At 38.6% G+C, this 18,638-nt stretch overlaps 1 protein-coding gene across 1 annotated transcript in view; it reads left to right on the top strand.

The window, feature by feature from the left end:
- The first annotated feature begins 16,277 nt into the window (after window positions 1-16,277).
- The window catches only part of SEMA6D (semaphorin 6D), a 200,189-nt gene continuing 197,828 nt past the window's right edge, over window positions 16,278-18,638 (top strand). The window contains exon 1 of the mRNA XM_065688142.1: window positions 16,278-16,295. The gene's annotated coding sequence lies outside the window, so the exon portion shown is untranslated. The remainder of the gene's footprint in view (window positions 16,296-18,638) is intronic.

Genomic DNA, 18,638 nt, shown 5'->3' with positions numbered 1-18,638 from the left:
AAATGGGCTCAAAATGCAAGAGACCAGTTTTATAAATGGCAGTGTTAATGACAGATGACAAAATACAGGGGCTGGAGAATACATACCAGTTTATCTGTTGGTTTCTTATACTTCCCATACCGTACTACAACAACATTGGTTATCCCTGATGCTCCAGGTGATTGTCCTTGAATGAACTGCGGCAGAACTGACGTGGAAACTGCATCAGAGTGTGCATCTGAAGGAACTCCGGGTCATATAACAAGTCCTAGGTTTGATCTGAAGTAATCAAGTATTGTTGATCCTCCAAGGAAGAGCTTAATGCTCATCTCTTTTTTTCCAGGCAAAAAAGCAGTCAGTAAGGATGCCTATTACATGGGGAGTGAACTTTTAGTGGAAAAAAAGTCTGTGTCTCAAGCTAGGTGGTGATATGAATGATTTAATTGTGAACTAATGTAAATGGTGTATAGAAAACCAGACAAATCTTCAAAATGTAATTGCAATTCAAAATAGGAGAAAAGGAACGTGCAGTATTTTCAAAGGCTGGTACCTGGTAATGTTTCATGGTTAGAAACAAATGTTCTAAAAAAGAACCAGGGATCTCTTTTTTTCTGATGGTATAAAACGCCTGTTTCTTCCATTGTAAGGTGAAGATCACTTGACTTTATCACGCAATTCAGATGTTTAAGACAAGCTTTCTTTGGTGAGGAAGAATCATTGTATTTCTTGGTGTGTTCTGCTTCTGTGGCAGGCCTGCAAACACAGCGTGCGCTTGCAATGCTGATAGCAAAGGGACTGTTCTTTTAGCTCAAGTAGCAAAGATCTCCACTTGGAAGAAAGGTTTTTTTGAATCCTTTATTCCAGAGTAGGAGGAGTTCCTACCAGTTTTGCAGTAGTATTTTTAAGCAGCTTCAATTATGTATTCTTAACTTTGGTTCAGTAATGGGAGCTCACCTTTCAGTCTCTCTGACCTTTTTCAGTGAGGTTAGCTTCCGCTGAATCCACCCTGTCTGTTCTGTTAGGTTGTAATTCCCTTTACAAAGTCAACTTTTGCCTTTCTTTATTCTGTCACTTCTGGTTTTGATCATCTTCTCTCGGTTCTCAGAAGTATTTTGTATTCATTAATCCTTACCTTTCCCACTGATATACCACTTCTGTCTCCCTTAGTCTATCCAAAGAACCCAATTCCTTTTACTCCAACTGCTTCGTTTGCTCACTAGCTCGAAGATCTCTTTACACCTACAACTTTTTCTCCCACTTCAAAGCTAGTCATGACAATGTGACAGCACACATTTTCTTTCTCCAGCTGTAGCATGTATCTGTAAGTCTAGTATTATGTTTCTGAACTTGAATTTTTTCATGCCGCTAACACTGTACACGAAGTTGTCGCTGTGAAGGGAGTTCAGCCTTACAAGTAGTTTTACACTGGAAATTGGTGATCTGTCCATGGTTTTGAAAGCCGGCAGAATTGATGCTTAAGGGCGTGCATTGTGTGTGTGAGAGAGATGATCGGCAGAATGGTTCTGCTTGGAGTTGTACGTGATTGTAATTTTCTTGGTTAAAAAGTTAACTGACAGCCTACTGATAGATTCTATTTTTTTTCCCAGATCAAAAAGAAGCAGTCTTCTTGAGTCAACGGCCGGTGCCTCTTTCCTTTGCTAGTCTTCCGAGGTTCAGAATTCTCTCTTGAGTTCTGTTCCCTTCTACAGAGTTAGGATTTTTCTACAAACTGTATTAGAAGGTTCTTTGTGAGATTACAGAATTCTGCTCCATTGCAGCTGCTCTAGAAAGGAGTAGTTTAGCCCTGCTCTTTCTTTATGGGTGGTAGCTTCTTGCTAGCCCTTCATGGGAAATATTATTGTAATTCCAATACTAGCCAAATTTACAAAATCTACTTTTAAAATGCTTTAACCTCATTTATTTGTGCGACATGGGAGAGATCGAGTTCTTCCATTTAATGGAAATGCCCAGTACTGAGTCAGGTATAGTCAACTTGAAAATGTCAGATCATAAGGTTCAGCATTTTCAAATTGGGGTTGAAGTGAGGGAGACCCACTTATACTTTGCCATTTCAAGCAAGTATTACTTTTTTCACTTCCCCATAATTGAAAGAACAGGTGAATGAACCTGTCTAAGGCTGTAAAATTAAAAAGAAAAATCACCTTCAGAAGGAAGGAAACCAAGCGTTTCACAAAGCAAAAGATCAAGATGGGACATTTCAGCTATAAATGAGAAAATGCACAAACACAATTAGCATGAGAATGTGGGTTTACAGTGCAAAGTCTAATGAAGTAATTAAGTTCCTCTGTTTCATACATAGGAAGTGAAAAATCCAAGATATGAGCAGTCATGAAGCCAAGTATCTAAAATTTTCCTGAACTAGAACTCAGGTTTTCTAGACAGTCTCCAATTAGATCGCACAATTGCAGCATGACATTTAAAAGAAAAAATTAATCTTTGAAGTGTCCAGATTGAGAGATCTTTGCATTATCCAATATCCATCCTATTCTGCATGTCACTTCCCCATTTACTGATTAATGTGACTCAGCTATGAGGTCAGAGGTTTTAATAGTAAAATCTATTTTCTTAGTGTGCTTCACAGCTTTCTAATGATTTTTTTTTTTTCAGAGTAGCAGTACCACTTGGGTTCCCGTTGATACCTTGTAGCAGATACACCTATTAAAGCTTCTGCGGGTCGGATCCTGGGCTGTCATGCTGGCCACTGAAGAAATAAGGAGCATGCAATTGTTCGTCATATCTATTAAGGCTGTTTTTGCATTTCTATTGTAGAGACAGGAATAGAATTCAGTTCTCTGGAGCAGCTTACAATTGCATTTATCAGTGAAATCTTCTTTCACTCTTCTGTCTCATTCACTGCAAACCTCTCAGCTTTTACTACAAAAAAAAGGGGGGATTGTATATAAACTTGCTTCCTCCCCAGTAAGTTGCTGTCTAAAGTCTTCATTACATTTAGACAAGATTAATCAGGCTGAAACTACCAGCAGGCTTATTACTCCCACATTGTAAATGCACAGCACCACAGTATTTATTTATTTTTTTTAGACACTGCTTTTATGTTGCTTTGTGTGTTAATACCATCCTATGCTGCTAAGATGTAAAGGCATTGTGTCTGCTTCCATGGTCTGTGAGCAATGTTTGAACCTTTGGTTCACCAGGCACCTGAATTAATGAAGTGTTAAGGAAAGTAGCTGGTTCTGCTTGAGCTATGTTAATGGAGAACATGATACATACTTTGCCAGATCTACCATTATTCTGTTATTTTCCCTAGCAATCTTGGATCTTACTCAGGTCTGGAAGAGTATTCTAATACATTGATCTAAATTCACACCCTGATAACTGGACATCTCTTTGCTCTAGTGCCCCACATAAATCTGACCTAGACTCTTGTTTCTCTTTTCCACTGCTTACCTTCATCCCTGTTTTGTTTTCCATTCCCATGCTTCTTCTCCAGACATCTTGCCCAGTCACTGATTTAACAGTCCGCTCCCTCTTCCCCTTCCTGTACAGGTTTACTGATCTTGTTTTTTCTTTATTCCTCTCATTTTCATTTACCACACAATCTCACTTGCCTGGTCTGTAGTTTCCTTACTCCTATTCTATTCTGGTAGTGAGTCAACTATTTTTCCCATTTGAAAAATGACAAAACCTCATTCTTTTTCCGAATTGCTTGAGGTTGTGAGAAGCTTTACCTGCTGGTTGCCTTGGTAGCCAAAGCTGTGCTGGCTTCACCAAATAATAAAACGAAGAATCTGGGGGGAGTTTTGCCAGGTCCCTGCACATGTAAGATAAAATATGTTGAACACGTGCTGAAGTTCCAGAGAACACAGCTGTTGAACTCTAAACCCCTACAGAGAATTCCACACACTTATAAAGTAGACAAGCTTCTCTTCTTCCATGTGAAGAATGTCATTAGGACACGATAGAAATGTTTTGATCAAATGCAAAGTCTTTCCACCAGCGCAGGAAAGACTTTGGACTTTCTCAGGAAAACGTGGGCTTGTCCGTGTTAAGGCAATCCCATTTTCTCCTCACAAACTATACACGTAGCAAACTATGTAACTCTAATGAACCATTTATTGAAAAAACATAGGAGAACATTTTTTTCCCCCAGGTAAAATGTAAGCATAATGACATTTGTGCAAAACTGCACCTACCCCTACTTGTAATAGCATCCTGTATCAGGACATATTGGGCAGCTTTAGGTAGGCAAGCAGCTCCCATCCCAACTTTGACTCCACACAGGTCGTCTAGAATATTTGTGTGTGTGCAGATCCCAGGCCTGCTGGGATGTGCCTGTGCTTGCACTGTGCAGTACTGTGCTGAAATGGAAGCCAGTTAAGTAAGAAAAACAACGTGAATTAACGCAAGCAGAGTGCTCTGCTACGAGGTCTCCTGCATACAGAGTAGTTCAAGAATTCCCACAAAATACTGCTTTACACAGTATAGCTGTGAGTGCTTTGGAGGATGGAGCTACACACTGAAAAGCCATTACATCTGTGGGAATACAGCTGGCATGTCTGCAAGTGTATGGGTGGGAGGGAGGAAATACGTGATAAAGTTGGCATTGAAGATTTCAGTAGCAATCCAACTTAAGATGACTGTGTTACTCACAATTGAAAGAGACATATATGTTGATGGATAGATGCAGAGAGTAAGAGATCGGTGTCTATGTTGGTATGTATCTGCTTGAAAATGAGACAAAGTGAAGATAAAATGCAGTTAAATCTTAAAGCACTGCAATCTGAGAAGTAACACTGTTCTGTAACCATTTTGCCCTGTAGAAATGTTCACATGCATGGCTCAGCTCATTATCTGTGAGTATGGAGATTGGCAATTAATTGCCAAATGGGGATTTACCTTGTTAGGCTATCAACTGTTTAAAGGAAAAAAAAAGTTCTACAGTTTAATTTTGTATGGGATGAGGAAATACAGATTTTTCATGGGGCTTTTTGCTTTATTTAAACTGTAAAATTCAAACTCTTCTTACCCATGCATTATTTCAGTGTGCTGTGAGCATCTAACAGACATACTCGTTGAGAAATTGTCAGGAATGTTGTTACCACTTTGCTTTCTGGCAGACAGTCTATAATCCAGTTTGTCAAATGAATTTTCTTGATTGCCTTGCAGCATATGCAAAGTACTTAAAAATGTCATAATTACCTCTCTGAAGAGTTGGGGTGGGGGGAGAAGAGAAAGATACAAAAGAAAACAGGCAAAAATTCAGCTTTCTATTCTTTTGCAAGTATAAAGAAAATGGTACTGTATAAAGGCAGCACAAAAGATGTAACAGAAATGTTGTAATGAGAGCAATCAAGTCCTTCAAAATGCTGGGTAGTGGTTGTATCGTGGTGGGGTGTGAAACAGATTGCTGTGTAAAACATTTAACATTTGTTTGTTTTTACTCAGCAAGCTAAATGTAAAGTATCAAATGCACCTGGGTCTGACTTTCACCTGAATATAAAGGTTTGAAATGTCAGTTCTGCAGGACTTTTAAATGGGGGGTGCTTGCTATAGTCAGTGGGTGTCCCTCCGCCTCTAAGTCCACTGTTCAAAATTGCAATAAGATCAAAAATAATTTCTTTCACTGCTACTACTCTGATATTTCGCGTGTTTCAGAATGCGTGGAACAGTTGTCATTGCTGGCTTTTTACAGAATTTACAACTTACACTGACTTTGTTACCTTCACTGAAGCGCGGAGAAATGCTTTTCTTGTGTGTTATTATGCTTGCATTATACGTAGTCTTAAGCTATTGTTTCTTCTCTGCTAACTTATATTCTTCTTACCAAACTCACGCTTACAATATTTACCCGGAATCTGTGGAGTTCAAAGGTATAAACCCTTAGCCAAACAGACAGGGTTTCACAGAGAAGTGAGAAAACACTTTGCAAGATTCATGGTATGAATTAGGCTGCTAGTTGATCAGCTTTTGCAGCTATTTTTCCTACCACTCCAGAAAGGCCAGTGTGTGGTACAATGAATCTGGAGATCTTAGAGGCTGATACTCCTGTATCTCAGCCTCTCGCTTTCTAAAATGTCAGTAGTGCTTATAAATCAGAAGAGCCTGTTTGGTATTCTGGGCAGTGCGCTTGTGAAGCCAGGCTAGAGGGAACACCATGATTGTTGCCTTTTCTCTGAAACCCCCAAGAATTGTTGGGAGAAAAAAATTCTCTTATGTGGAAAAAGACCTTCTCGGTCTGTTGCCAGGAGGTGTCACTACAGCTCAGGAGTAACTGTGTTGTCCCCTGAGACACACTTAAATAGTTTCAAGGTCTCATTTAAGTGCTGGTGTTACCAGGTGAATTAATGCACTGCCCTTTATCATACGCCTGAAGAACGAAAACTGAAACTGTGCAGTGTACTAATTAATATATAGGAAAGTAAAAAGATGATGCTAATGTGTGCTAAGTGTATTGTCCCTCAAATATACCCTTACTGCATTGATACTGAAATATGCATGCGATGAGAGCTGTGTGCATCCTTCCTTTGGGGAACTGATGCTTACACAGAGCTATATAATGCAGTCGTTTGTACTCCCTTGGTCCTGTTCACCTCTCAGGGTTGTAGCAAAATCTCAGCAATCACTGATCAAATGTATTGCGTTAGAATTAGCATGACAAGGTATCTGTGAAAACCATAAGGGTGAAAGTGTAAGTCTGAAGGAGATAGAGCCATGAATTGGTCTGGGAGTCATATCCTGAAATGCTACTGATACCACTCTTCCAAAACAGTTTAAATCACTTATTTTAATGCATGAGAAGCTTTTTATTCTCAATCAGTTTTGCACAGCATATTATATGTATTTTATACAGCCTGCTAATGAGCTGAAGACTTGTTAATTATATGTTGTTAATATGTGTGTGGAATGGCATAGCTGCTGAATTATGCACATTATTTTTCCTTACGACGAAGCCTTCCTCTTAACTGTGTCTGTCCTGGTTGAAAATGTACACCACAGGTTGCCGCTGCTAACTTGCCTCTGTCTCTTCATTGTCATCAATCTCAGGGTTTTGGTGGTATGAAGAGTCAGCCTGAAAGCTGGAAGACTTGGCTAGGCAATAAAAAAAAATTATATACTGCTTAACAGCAGCTTCCTGTGTTGCATAAAACAGCTGTTGTGAATTTTATATCCCCTGAAATAAAAGAAAAAAGTTTAATAAAGGAGCGTAAAATCTGCAATGGTTCATTTCATTTTCTTCCCTCTGCTGTCTGGTTTGTAATTCATTACAGTTTTCCTATTTAATATCGTCCTCTTGATGTAGAAAAAACAACCACCACCCTCCACGTCCCCGTCCCCCCCGAACAACAACCAAACCTGAAGTTATACATGTTATTTGCAGCAAAATGTTCTATTACACGAGATCAGTGTTGTGAGAATCAGAATCTCAGTATAGATTGGTCCTGAATCTATCACCCTTACAAAGAGTATAAAATGTAATGGTAAAGCTGATCAGCTGCTTCTTGCCTTGGAAAATTCCAGAAAGCCATGAAAATTTACAATGCTGGTGATACAAGTTACTTACTAAACAGTGTGTTTTTATGTAAACTTGGTGTCTAGCATAGAATTTAAATCATTACGTGGAAATAAGATTTTCAAAATCTGTGTCTTTTGCTATGAATTATTCATGTAAATGAATACTTGTATCTAGCTCAGTATGTGTTGAATGGGGATGATGTTTAATTTACATGTATTGGAGGTCATTTTCATAGATCTAGGGGAAACATGGATGATGAAAGTGAACTGTTATATCTTTGCTTTTATGGAGAGCTCCAACCTCCATTCATATGTACACTGTGAGGTCGCTGTTAAAGTGGCCACGTAGTGCTCTTTAGTGTGTGCGTGTCATCTGAACAGTGGGAGTGCACCTTCTAAGCCTTCACTGGTGAAAGATATGCAAAAAAAAAGAAGTGAAAACCTGTATGGAAAACTTGCAAAATTATGTCACTTGGATGTTCGGTGTCTTTGTCGCTTCTTAATCTTCCTTTGGTGGTTTCAAGTTTTGTTCTGACATTTAAAGTGGTGATTTTGATTTAGGAGCTTTAAATGGATGGAGATCAGCTTCTGTTAGCAGTTTTCTCAAGTCAGTATCGCGCTACCCATTTTGGAAGCTTCAGATGTTCTGGGAATTGCTGCTCGATTACTTGTCCTTTAAAGAACACTTTGATTTCTCATGCTCTGTCCCCTGGGCTATGGGGTCTGCCCCGGGCTGATGAAACACTGCTGTGTTGTTCAGGTGCTGTTGGAAAGCAGAGGTGGTTTCAACCAGGATTTCTGTCACCTGGAAAACTGTGAACTTAAACAATGTCATGATTGCAGCAGGCCTGGTAGGCTGAAAGTCTGAATTGCTTTTCAGTGGCAAATTCAGTGTTGATTCTTTCAAGAACAAAACAAACAAAAACCCCAAGCAAAAACCAGACACCCAGCAAACCCACCAAACAAATGAAAACAACCCAAAAAACCACCCCGACAGAAATGTCTCAGTTTTTAGTTTAGAAAATTCAAGCTTGTTTCTATTCCTGACTGTAATTGTCTTGTAAAGGTTAGAGGTTTGTGGAAAGTAGAAATGGATAGGGCAAAGTCATTTTGCTGAACATTTCTGAAACTCTGTGGGGGAGGTAGTAGAAATATTCTACTTGTAATAAAAGGAACCACAGCTTTATTTTATATCTCATATTTCTGAGTTTGTCAGTCTAGATGAGGGACTTGTATATGGCTAAAATAAGCAGAGCAAAGTCGTTGGAACATCTTGATCACAGGCCCTGGCTGCATTAACTGGGCATTCCCACAAAGAAACAAAGTATTTCTGTCACTTGAAAACCTGATCAGCTGTTATGTGTTCACACTCAAGAGCTGCCTTGTTGAACTTCAGACTAAGGGTTTTCCACGTTTTTCTCTAGTTATTGGGTATTTTTTGTGGTTCATAAGCAACTTACAGAAAAAGAAAAAAGCCACAGTGTGTCACAGTATGTGCATCTTGGACGCAGAGTCATGGCGGGGGAACAGGTCCAAAGGAGAAAAGGAAAATCCTAAATTAGCTTGAAGGCTTCTTCTATATTGTTGCTCTTTATGCAGAACGCAAGAGGTTTTATTTGTTGTGCTAACATCAGCTTGTTTCAAATAAGCCATGAAATGACTATTAGACAGATTATCAGCCTTAAAGGATTATATGCATCTTTCATCTTAGTTCCTACTGCAATATACACATGATAACAATAATCAGCTTAGTTAAGTTCCAGCAGGTGGTCTAAGGGGAAAAGTGTGTTTTGCCTCCATCTTCAGCAGCGGAGCATGTGAATTTGTAGACAATTGTGGACAAATACTGTAGACAGTAATTAGGGAAATTGCTTAGAGGCATTTTGAAGTCTTATGTTCTAAGTAACCAGGGTTGGTTTGTTTTTCTGGGTATTCTTTTAGCCTACTGGTTTCATGCCATGACATGGACATGAAGAACTTCAATTTTTCTCATCTGCCTTGCGAAGGAGAGTGGTGTATCACGGCAGATGGTGATGATCCTAGCTAGCTGATGCCCTTGCAGTCATCCAAGCTCGATTAATGTAAAAACAAATTCTTTTGGGTTTTTTTTTTCCTCTTTTCCATACACATTATTTTTTTATTTATTTTTTTTCTCTTCCTGCTTTTGAAACATGGTAGCTTTGGAAATAAAGAGACTCTGATCACTTCCTTTCATGGCATGGAAAGTGGCGGTAGAAGTAGAGCTGAGCTGGTGGTTCTTGGTGGCTGCTTTGTATTCTCCCTTGGGCTGGCTTAACTACATCTTTGTAGTTAAGATTGAGGGTTAGGTCCAAAATAACTTTTCACCATGGGACATTTCCCAGTAACTTGGGATTTGCCCTTCCATAGGGATGCTGGGGAGGGACTCTTCGTCAGGGACTGTAGTGACAGGACAAGGGGTAACGGGTTAAAACTTAAACAGGGGAAGTTTAGATTGGATATAAGGAGGAAATTCTTTCCTGTTAGGGTGGTGAGGCACTGGAATGGGTTGCCCAGGGGGGTTGTGAGTGCTCCATCCCTGGCAGTGTTCAAGGCCAGGTTGGATGAAGCCTTGGGTGGGATGGTTTAGTGTGAGGTGTCCCTGCCCATGGCAGGGGGGTTGGAACTGGATGATCTTGAGGTCCTTTCCAACCCTAACTGTTCTATGATTCTATGATTCTATAACAGCCACATTCTGTTTTCCTCTAGTTGTTAAATGTAAATTAGTTTATTTCTTCAAAATAAATTACTGGCTATTTATAGTAGTAAATGTATATGCCAAGTTCTTAAAGTGATATTGATACTATACCAAATATTTTTATACCTGGAAATAACTGTAAAACCAAAAAAGGAAAATGGAGGTGTACACTTACTTGTTGGGATTCAGGGACTGAATGAATTCTTTTAAGTGTTCCATTACAGAGCTTAATTAACTGCTTACCAAACTTTGTAGCTTAAAGTAAATTGTACATAAACAATTTGGAGTACAATTTATTGTACTGTCTTGGAGAAAATTCATGTGGCCAAGAAAGTGTTTGAGGTAAGCAATCATTTCTGTTGTCTTTTAAAAACATTTCCCTTTCTGCAGAATTCCTTTGGCTGTTTTCTATGACTGGTATAAAACCATGATAGCTTTAATTTTGTCAAAAGATACTGTAGCTACTAAGAACACCCATGGCAAAATACCGTAATATACGGCTACGAAAGTAAACATGTGAAAGAGGCACAGTTTTAAGACTTTGAAATAAAGCCATAGAAGCTATGGTTAGCTGGAGACTTTCAAAAGCCTTTTTGTGGTTCTGTATTTTTAATAATGGTTTAAGCCTAGCCTAAAAGATGACATGGAAATGCCTTGACGTACAGATCAAAAACTAAGTGCAATGAGGTGCTGTAGCAGTAATTGCTACGATTGACCAGATCAGTGCTGTGGGGCAGAGAACAGAGGAAGGAACTGGAGGGAGAAGGCAGACTAAAAGGCCATTGCACAACCTCTAGTGAAGGTGGTCTTTCCTGCATATGCCTAAAAATTCCTTTTTTACCCCATGTATTCAGAGAAAAGCTTCCCAGTTTATTTCCGGACAGTTTGTTTCTACATTATGTGGCTTTGTTTAGGAAAACACCTAAAAGACTATTCAAGTGTGAATATTAAACTCCCCACAAAGTAAGTTTCAAAGTAGGAACCCAGAAAGAATAAATAGAATGTTATAAAAAGCCCCTTCATATGCCTTTGTGTATGGCAACAAGATTATTTACTACAGTATCATGAGCTAATTGATTGATTTCATCTGGCTGAGATGAAAGTACATTTAGGACAGTGCATTTGCAGAGTTTTTGCCATGACCTTGGTTTTGATTCTTCTTTATGGATTGTCCAGATAGAAGTGTCAGTGTGGTATTATATTGCAGAGAGCACCGATATTTAAGAAATGCAGGAGAAAAAAAAAAAATCTTTATTTTTTCTCCATTCTGTGCCACAAATAAATCGCAAGCAGAATGAACAAGAGACTGATTCCACTTGAATTGTGGTTGAAGGAGGGCATTTCATCCTTCTGTCTCATGTAAATCCAATTTGATTTTTTTGGAAGTGAGATGCTACTTACCCCCATAAAAAAAGTCTGTACCAGCTTTCCTCATTGCAATAGGTTTTGTTTATAATAACGCACAGCATCCTGTATATTTTGCCACAGATTGATCTGCTGGGAACAGAGTGGAGTCATACATTAGTGAGACAATGTAAAGATTTCACACTTCTGCTGCTTCTGTAGTGCTTGTGTTTGAGATAAATGACAGACTCCAGAACACCAATTCTCCTCCTCATTTGCACTTTCTCTAGGCTCCAAGGAAAAGATTCAGAAGCCTAAACATAGACATCTAATGCCATTTTAGATGCTTTGGGTACCTGAGACATCTGTCAGGGCTAGCAGGTGTGACAGATGACTTAATGCCTTCTTTAGCAGCAGTTGAAAGCCATGACGGGATGCCCTTAGGCATCTAAAATAGCACTAAATGTCTATGTTTAGGTGTCCACATTTCTCCTTAACCCTCTGTTGTAAAATGAAATAAATTGGATAAAGATGACTTAATCAATTTTATAGGATATTTGTATGTGTTTAAGAAATTACCTTGGGTAATTTTATAGTGAAAGTAGTAAAAATGAGATTTAAGCTACATTTGCTTTTGTATCAGTTTAAATAGCTTTAAAAATTCCTTGTAGTAAAACCTCTATGCAAATTGCAATTGTATAACAAGTGAGGTGGGGGCTCTATTTTTTAAATGATCACTTACAAAGCTCTAGATAATAATTCATATTAAACTTGGTGTATATTGAGCTACTGAACTTGCTGCTTGTAAGATAACGTGTCAAATTGACATCACTACATTCAGGGAGGTTTTCAGTACTTTGTTTAGAAAATGACTGTTTCCATCTGATGGGTGCCATTGTGGAGATAAGACTGTAGTTTCTTCAGTGCAACACTGTAATTGGGCAGAGCCTTTGACCAGGGGTACATGTGCCAGTGAAGCTGTACCGCTAGCAGTGGTTTTACTTTGTTTTTAGAGTGCCTTCGCACATCCAGACTGGTACCTTCGCACATCCAGACTGGTACCTGTGCGTTCCTGTGATCCTTCTGCTTTTATCACAGATGAAAATTCAGGGATTGGGAGAACTGAGATTCAAATTCTCTCTTGCAGAAGACTAGAAGTAAGGAACCTATCTGCCACCTCAAAGACTGTGCTGTAGATGTGCAGTTAGCGTCTTTTATTTTGAGTCATGGTAGGCAGGTACTGTGAATATTGAACTAGATTCAATAAATTCTAAATAGCGGCATTCTGGAAGTGGTAGTTACTCATTGAGCTCTATGATCAAAATGGAATTCTGAGCATTCCAGTATTATATTATGTATTTATGTTCTCTGTAGTCAATGTATAGTTAAACAATAAGGCACAACAGGCATTAATCCCTTTGAAACATACTCCTGATGTCAGAGGTATTGTTTCGAATGAGCTGAAGGGTGTGTTGCTTTAACTACTTGAGTGGTACAGTAATCTTTCATGAATTCATTACCCGGGGCATCTCATTACTGTTATGAAATAAATAAATAAAATCCCCAAGGAGCTGCTCCTCAATTTAGAGGGGATTTTAACAGAAGTTTAACCTTAATGGTAGCTAGTAAGGAAAATGGTATTTACATCCTGTGTTCTGAAGATGTTGGCTTCATTCACATCAAGTCTAGCATGTGACACGGTCCTAGCTACCAAAACTAGCAAAACTTCAAAGGATATACACAATTGCAGTCAGTCGTCCAAGTAACTTTTCTTATACATGCTATCCATAATTTATTCTAAGTAAAGCCAGAAATAATTTGTGCCTGGAGCAACAGCTGGAGTGGTGAAAACCATACTGCAGCGCCAGCCAATTTTTTTTCTAAGAATGATGGAAAGCAAATTGCATGAATGACTTCTTTTTTCTTTTTAGTAGTGCTTCATGCTTTCCAGTATGGAACATCTAGTTAAACAGAACATTATTACAGAGCACAGGAGGAGCAAACAAAAGTAGGAGCGGACTCCTTGTTTCTTTCTTAGTGTAATATGCAATCACAGTTAGTACAAGATGGTTTTGTTTTAAAACACGCAAGTGTATATATTCATAGGTTTTAACATCTGTTTCTCTCAATTGTTTTCTTACCAGCTATTCTTAAATATTTCAGAGAAAACCCAGGGGCTTATTAAAATTTTAGTAAGAAAGCTGATTTTTTTTTTTTTCAGGGCACACAAGATGTTACCTCTAAAGAAATATTAGTGAATTACTTCTTTCCCTTGACTGTAATGATTTTATAATTATACTCTGTCATAAAGGAAATCTACACAGGTTTGTTGTTTCTCATCTTTACTGGGTAAAAGTTCATCTTGCCCTGGAATGTGGACAGATGGGAATAACCATTGCAAGCATTAGTTGTGATGATTTCTGTGCAAAAATTAGCTTAGTTTTTTTTTTTTATCTTGATTTTATTTGGGAGGGGAAGAAAAATCAAACAAAATCCATACACATCCCCCCATGTTTTGATCAGTCTCTGTAGAGGGATAAACTGAAGAACAATGACACAGAGTACTTGCATAGCCTGGAAATGATGACTGCAAATTGATGCGGAAAAGGAATGCTGTATTATGAGATTTCACAATAAGGAAGAGGCAATAATGTATTCACTTATTACACATTCATTTTCTGATCTAGTAATATCTTGCAAGATACGGACTTGGGAAGGGCCTCTTCTGTTAGGACCACTGGGATCTTAATCTTGTCATCTTTATTGTGGGGTATGGTCTGTTTCCTAGAGCTGTTTGGAATATTTTTTTCAATTGGTTATTTGCATGTGAACATAAAATATGGGCAAAGCCTTTGGTTTATTCCATGTAGTGTTGTTTCTGACATTGTGGCTTTTACTGCTAAAAACATTCTTTTTTCTTTTTTTTTCTTAGGATTGAGTAATCGTGTTTTGAGGTAGGCAAAGGAAGATGTGGAAGGGGGTCCCCTTGTGGAACTGGCTTGAAAATGTCTGTTACAAGCTATGTGTGATCCTATGAATTCAGTTATTTCTCGTCCTACTTTTGTACTCTAGTGCTCCAGCGTTTCATAAACATGATTTGAAAACACCAAAAGCAAAGTAACCTGCAATACTGTGACTCTGCTTAGTGTGAAGAATGCAAGACAGAAATTTTCACATCTAATCTAATAAGAAATGTCTAAAAAATTGCAATATCTTGTAATAGATGGCTAATCCAAAATAATTAGAACAAAATGCATTTCTTACCCCTGTCAGTAAACAGCTGACTGAAGTGTAAGGACTTATACATAATCATCTGTGTCCAACTAAGCTCCTGGCCTGAAGTTTTTCCTGTAGCAAACTCCCCAAGGTAGTAATGCACTGTGTAAAAATACTGTCTTTGCTCAATTTTGCATTTTTGCTTTCCAGTTTTGTGGTATCTCTTCTTTACCCTGTGAGAGATGTCTGACTTGGCTTCTCTGTACGATTTACTCTTCTGCATAGCTTTATTTTGTCCAATCTTGTGTGTTCATCTCTTACGTAAATGAAATATTCCGGGTTTCTGAAGCCTTCTTCCATGCCTCTAATCATTTTCATTGCCCATCCCTGGACCTCCTTAATGTTTTCTAGTGTTGATTCATGTTATTACATTATTGTAGTTTCAATGTTTATTCTATTTCTCTATGTACTAATACTTTCTCCCTGCATGTTAGCAGTTCAGATTGAAGCAAAGCAAGACTATGCGGGAGATTGTTCTAGTATATGGTGCAGAACCTCCTTTAAAAATGGGTTTAAAACATAGCTGTAGCAAGCTGTGCTGTCTTTCAGATCTTCCTTGCTCCCTCTTTCTTCTGACTTGAGTGAGCACACAAAAGCACTTAACTCCAGTGCAGAAGGAGGGAGCTAATCTTCATTCCGGACTCTTAGACCTTGGTGGTGTCACTGACAAGTCTGTCCAGTACACTACAGCAGGTAAACTGGTGTACTGCCTAGGAGCTGTCACAAGGAATTCTCTTAATCTGTCTTCTCTGCTTCTTGCTGCTCATAGATGCATTGTGAGCTACGTCCAGGCCTTTATGGAAAACTGGCACATGGAAACAAAAAAGAGGGTTTTTTTTTTTCCTTGTTCATATCTCTGAACTGGATTAACTGCAGAGGTCATGCCAGGGGAGGGCTGAATAACCTTACTGATAACAGCTACTTGTTAAAGCTTGCTTGTATTGTCCAGCTGCACCCAAAGAAAAGTCCGTATTGTTCCTTCTGGAGTGCCCTGCCTTGTGCTTGAGCTTATTAATTTGCTATACTGGTTTGTATTGCAACTTACCATGTCTTCTATAGAGACAGTTCATTGTGTCACTCTGCCTCTTTTTTTGCCTTGATAACCACACTGGGTGGAAGGGAAAGACCTAGTAGCACATTTCCTGAAAGTGTGGACAGTAAACCAGGAAACAGTTAGATTGTTAAAGCTGGTGATCATTAATATCTGTGTGCTTTTACCCACTGGTCACTGGTGGGTTGGGGGTTATTTTAGTTTTGTTTTGTTTTTCCTTCATTCTTCCGAGAACAAAAATGTCCTTTGGTATAGTTTAGACCTTTCAGATCCCTTCTGAGCTGCGTGTGTAGCAGAATTAATGCTTGTAAAACTTAAAATAGTTTGTCTTTCAGGATGACAGAAACCAGATAAGTGGCAGAATTTTACTACAGACTCTACCTGAGGCCTGATTAAAGCCATCCAAATCTGTGGCTGCAGATGCTCTTTGAGAGGGTAAGCAGCAAATCAGGTTTATATAAACCTTAAGACCCATATTTCAGTAAACCAGAAATGCTTTTTGTAGCTGTTGTGTGCAAAGTGAGTTCCAAATAATTACAAAAAGGCCACTGTAACATATATACTGACGCATGTCAAATTAATCCTTTAAAGTGGTTGAGCGCTGTGAAAATCGTTCCGTATCAGACATTTCTTCCAGGAAGAAAAAACATAAAGGGCTGAAATTTATTGAATGTAATTAGCCATAGCTTGCAGTGCTAGCTATTTGCTTTTCTTCAGCAAGCTCTAATTCATTTACCCCACACCTGATGATACTATAGATGCTGAAGGAACTTATGAGGAACTTGCATATTATTAAGTGCTTGAGTGGTGAGAGGTTTTGAAGCATTTGAAAAAGAGAAGCTGTAAGAGGAAAAAGACTTTCCTGAGCATTTTTGCAAATATGTTGGTAAAAGCATCTTACACAATCCATCCTGTAGTGTTCTGCTGTTGTTTAACTATACAATGAATAACATGGCATGCTTCCCAAGAGACGTGAGAATTTGTAAGAAATCCTTATTATGGCATGATGCTGCCCTGTCTAAAATACATTTTAAGATGCAAGGTACTATACATTATTCCTGCTGTAAATGTAAAATTGCTAACTGTTGGATCTTTATATTTTGGCAGATGTACTGTTATTCAGCAGTTTCTTTATATTATTTGTGTAAATGTACATAGGAACAGGAAAAATCCGACTAATAATTGTGAATAATATGCTAAAGGCTTTCTGAGCCTGTCATTGCAATATTTATTGAAGTAGGAGACATGCAGAAGTGCTTTTAGCCTTTGACTATGAATCTTCCATATTTTAAGTCTGTCTGAACTGTGTTTTCTTCTGCATGTATACATAAACCAGCCACATGGAGAAAAGGGTGAAGGCCTTATTTAAAGCACAAAATAATAGTTCTTCCATATGGCAAGAATGGATCTTAAGGGGGAAAAGGAGCTATGTTTGGAGCAGGGGAATAAATATTCTGTTCTTCTAACTTTGTGCACCAAACTGGCCTCTCTCATGACTACTTGACTCACTGCAGAAATGGCTTATGTTGTGCACTGGGTCTGTGTAACACACATACTCTAGTAACTGAGGGTGAAAATTCAACAATCAACAGGCAATGCCATGGGCCACTTAGAAATGTAATAATTTTTATATTTGCAGGTCTTGCGTATTTTTTTTAAACGGACTTGCATAGTACTTCTGATTGATCTGCTAAAGAACTAATAAAAAGTATTTGGATCCTAGACTGAAGTATGGAAATTGTAGTCATACACTTTGCATGCAATCAATAGGTGCCTTTCAACATTTGCTGAAAGCAAGTGTGTGGTGTAACACAGTTCTAACTCCTCTGCATAGAGATTGCATTCAGTACAAGCTAGTAAGGAAGCACATTTATAGAGGAAGGGAGCTGAATACAAAGAGGTTACAGGTGTATTATGAGGTCAGTGGTGATCTGTGCAAAGCACTGCATAACATCTAGACTACTACATGCTTCTTGTCCTCCTTTGGGAGGAAATTAGACAGTAAACGAGTAATACAAGGCACCAGATCAAAGTCATTATTTGCGTAAGCAGATACAGTCCCACTGACATGTCTATTGTGATCTGTAGTTTTGAGGCTTGGTATTACCTTTAAAAGGAGATAACAAAGCCCGATGAGCAGAAACCAGGATGGCACATAAAATTGATTTTTGACAAGTGAAAAACTGCTCATACTGGAAGAACTTCATGTCCACATTGCTTCTCTCTCTTCAAATCGCGTACAGCAATGCTCAACCATCAGCTTTCTTTCAGGTGATAAATCATTTTGAGGTCTCATCTACTTACTGACTTCTGGTGTATGTGGAATAAGATAGCAGAATCTGTCCCTGGTAAACCTAATTATATCCCTCTGTGACTGTGAGAAATCATCTCTTTGTTTCAGCAAAGATTGCCTGTATCTTAGACAACCCTATAAAACCACAGAAAACCCGGGGTGGGGGAGGAGGGAAGGAAGTAAGTTTGCATGCAGGAGCATAATGCTGCCATTTTAAGGAATTTGCCATCCACTTAAGAAAGGAGAGAGGCACTGGTAAGTCTCGATGTTTGTGTCTCCTCCTTGTTCTCACAGTAACTCTGAAACATCCAGATGCTGTCAGAAATCTATGACCAAATGTGTCCTATTCTAAAGAGCAGTTCAGCAAATGTGAACTTCAGGAAACTTTAGATCTTCATTGAAAAAATACTTCACATGCCATAAATCACTTTGATTGTATTTGTTGAATAAATTCCATTCTATAGGATAGGGTAGCATAGACGATA

The sequence above is a fragment of the Lathamus discolor genome, chromosome 8 (assembly GCF_037157495.1).
Source record: "Lathamus discolor isolate bLatDis1 chromosome 8, bLatDis1.hap1, whole genome shotgun sequence".
Taxonomy (NCBI): domain Eukaryota; kingdom Metazoa; phylum Chordata; class Aves; order Psittaciformes; family Psittacidae; genus Lathamus; species Lathamus discolor.
This window is presented reverse-complemented; position numbering and strand designations above follow the sequence as displayed.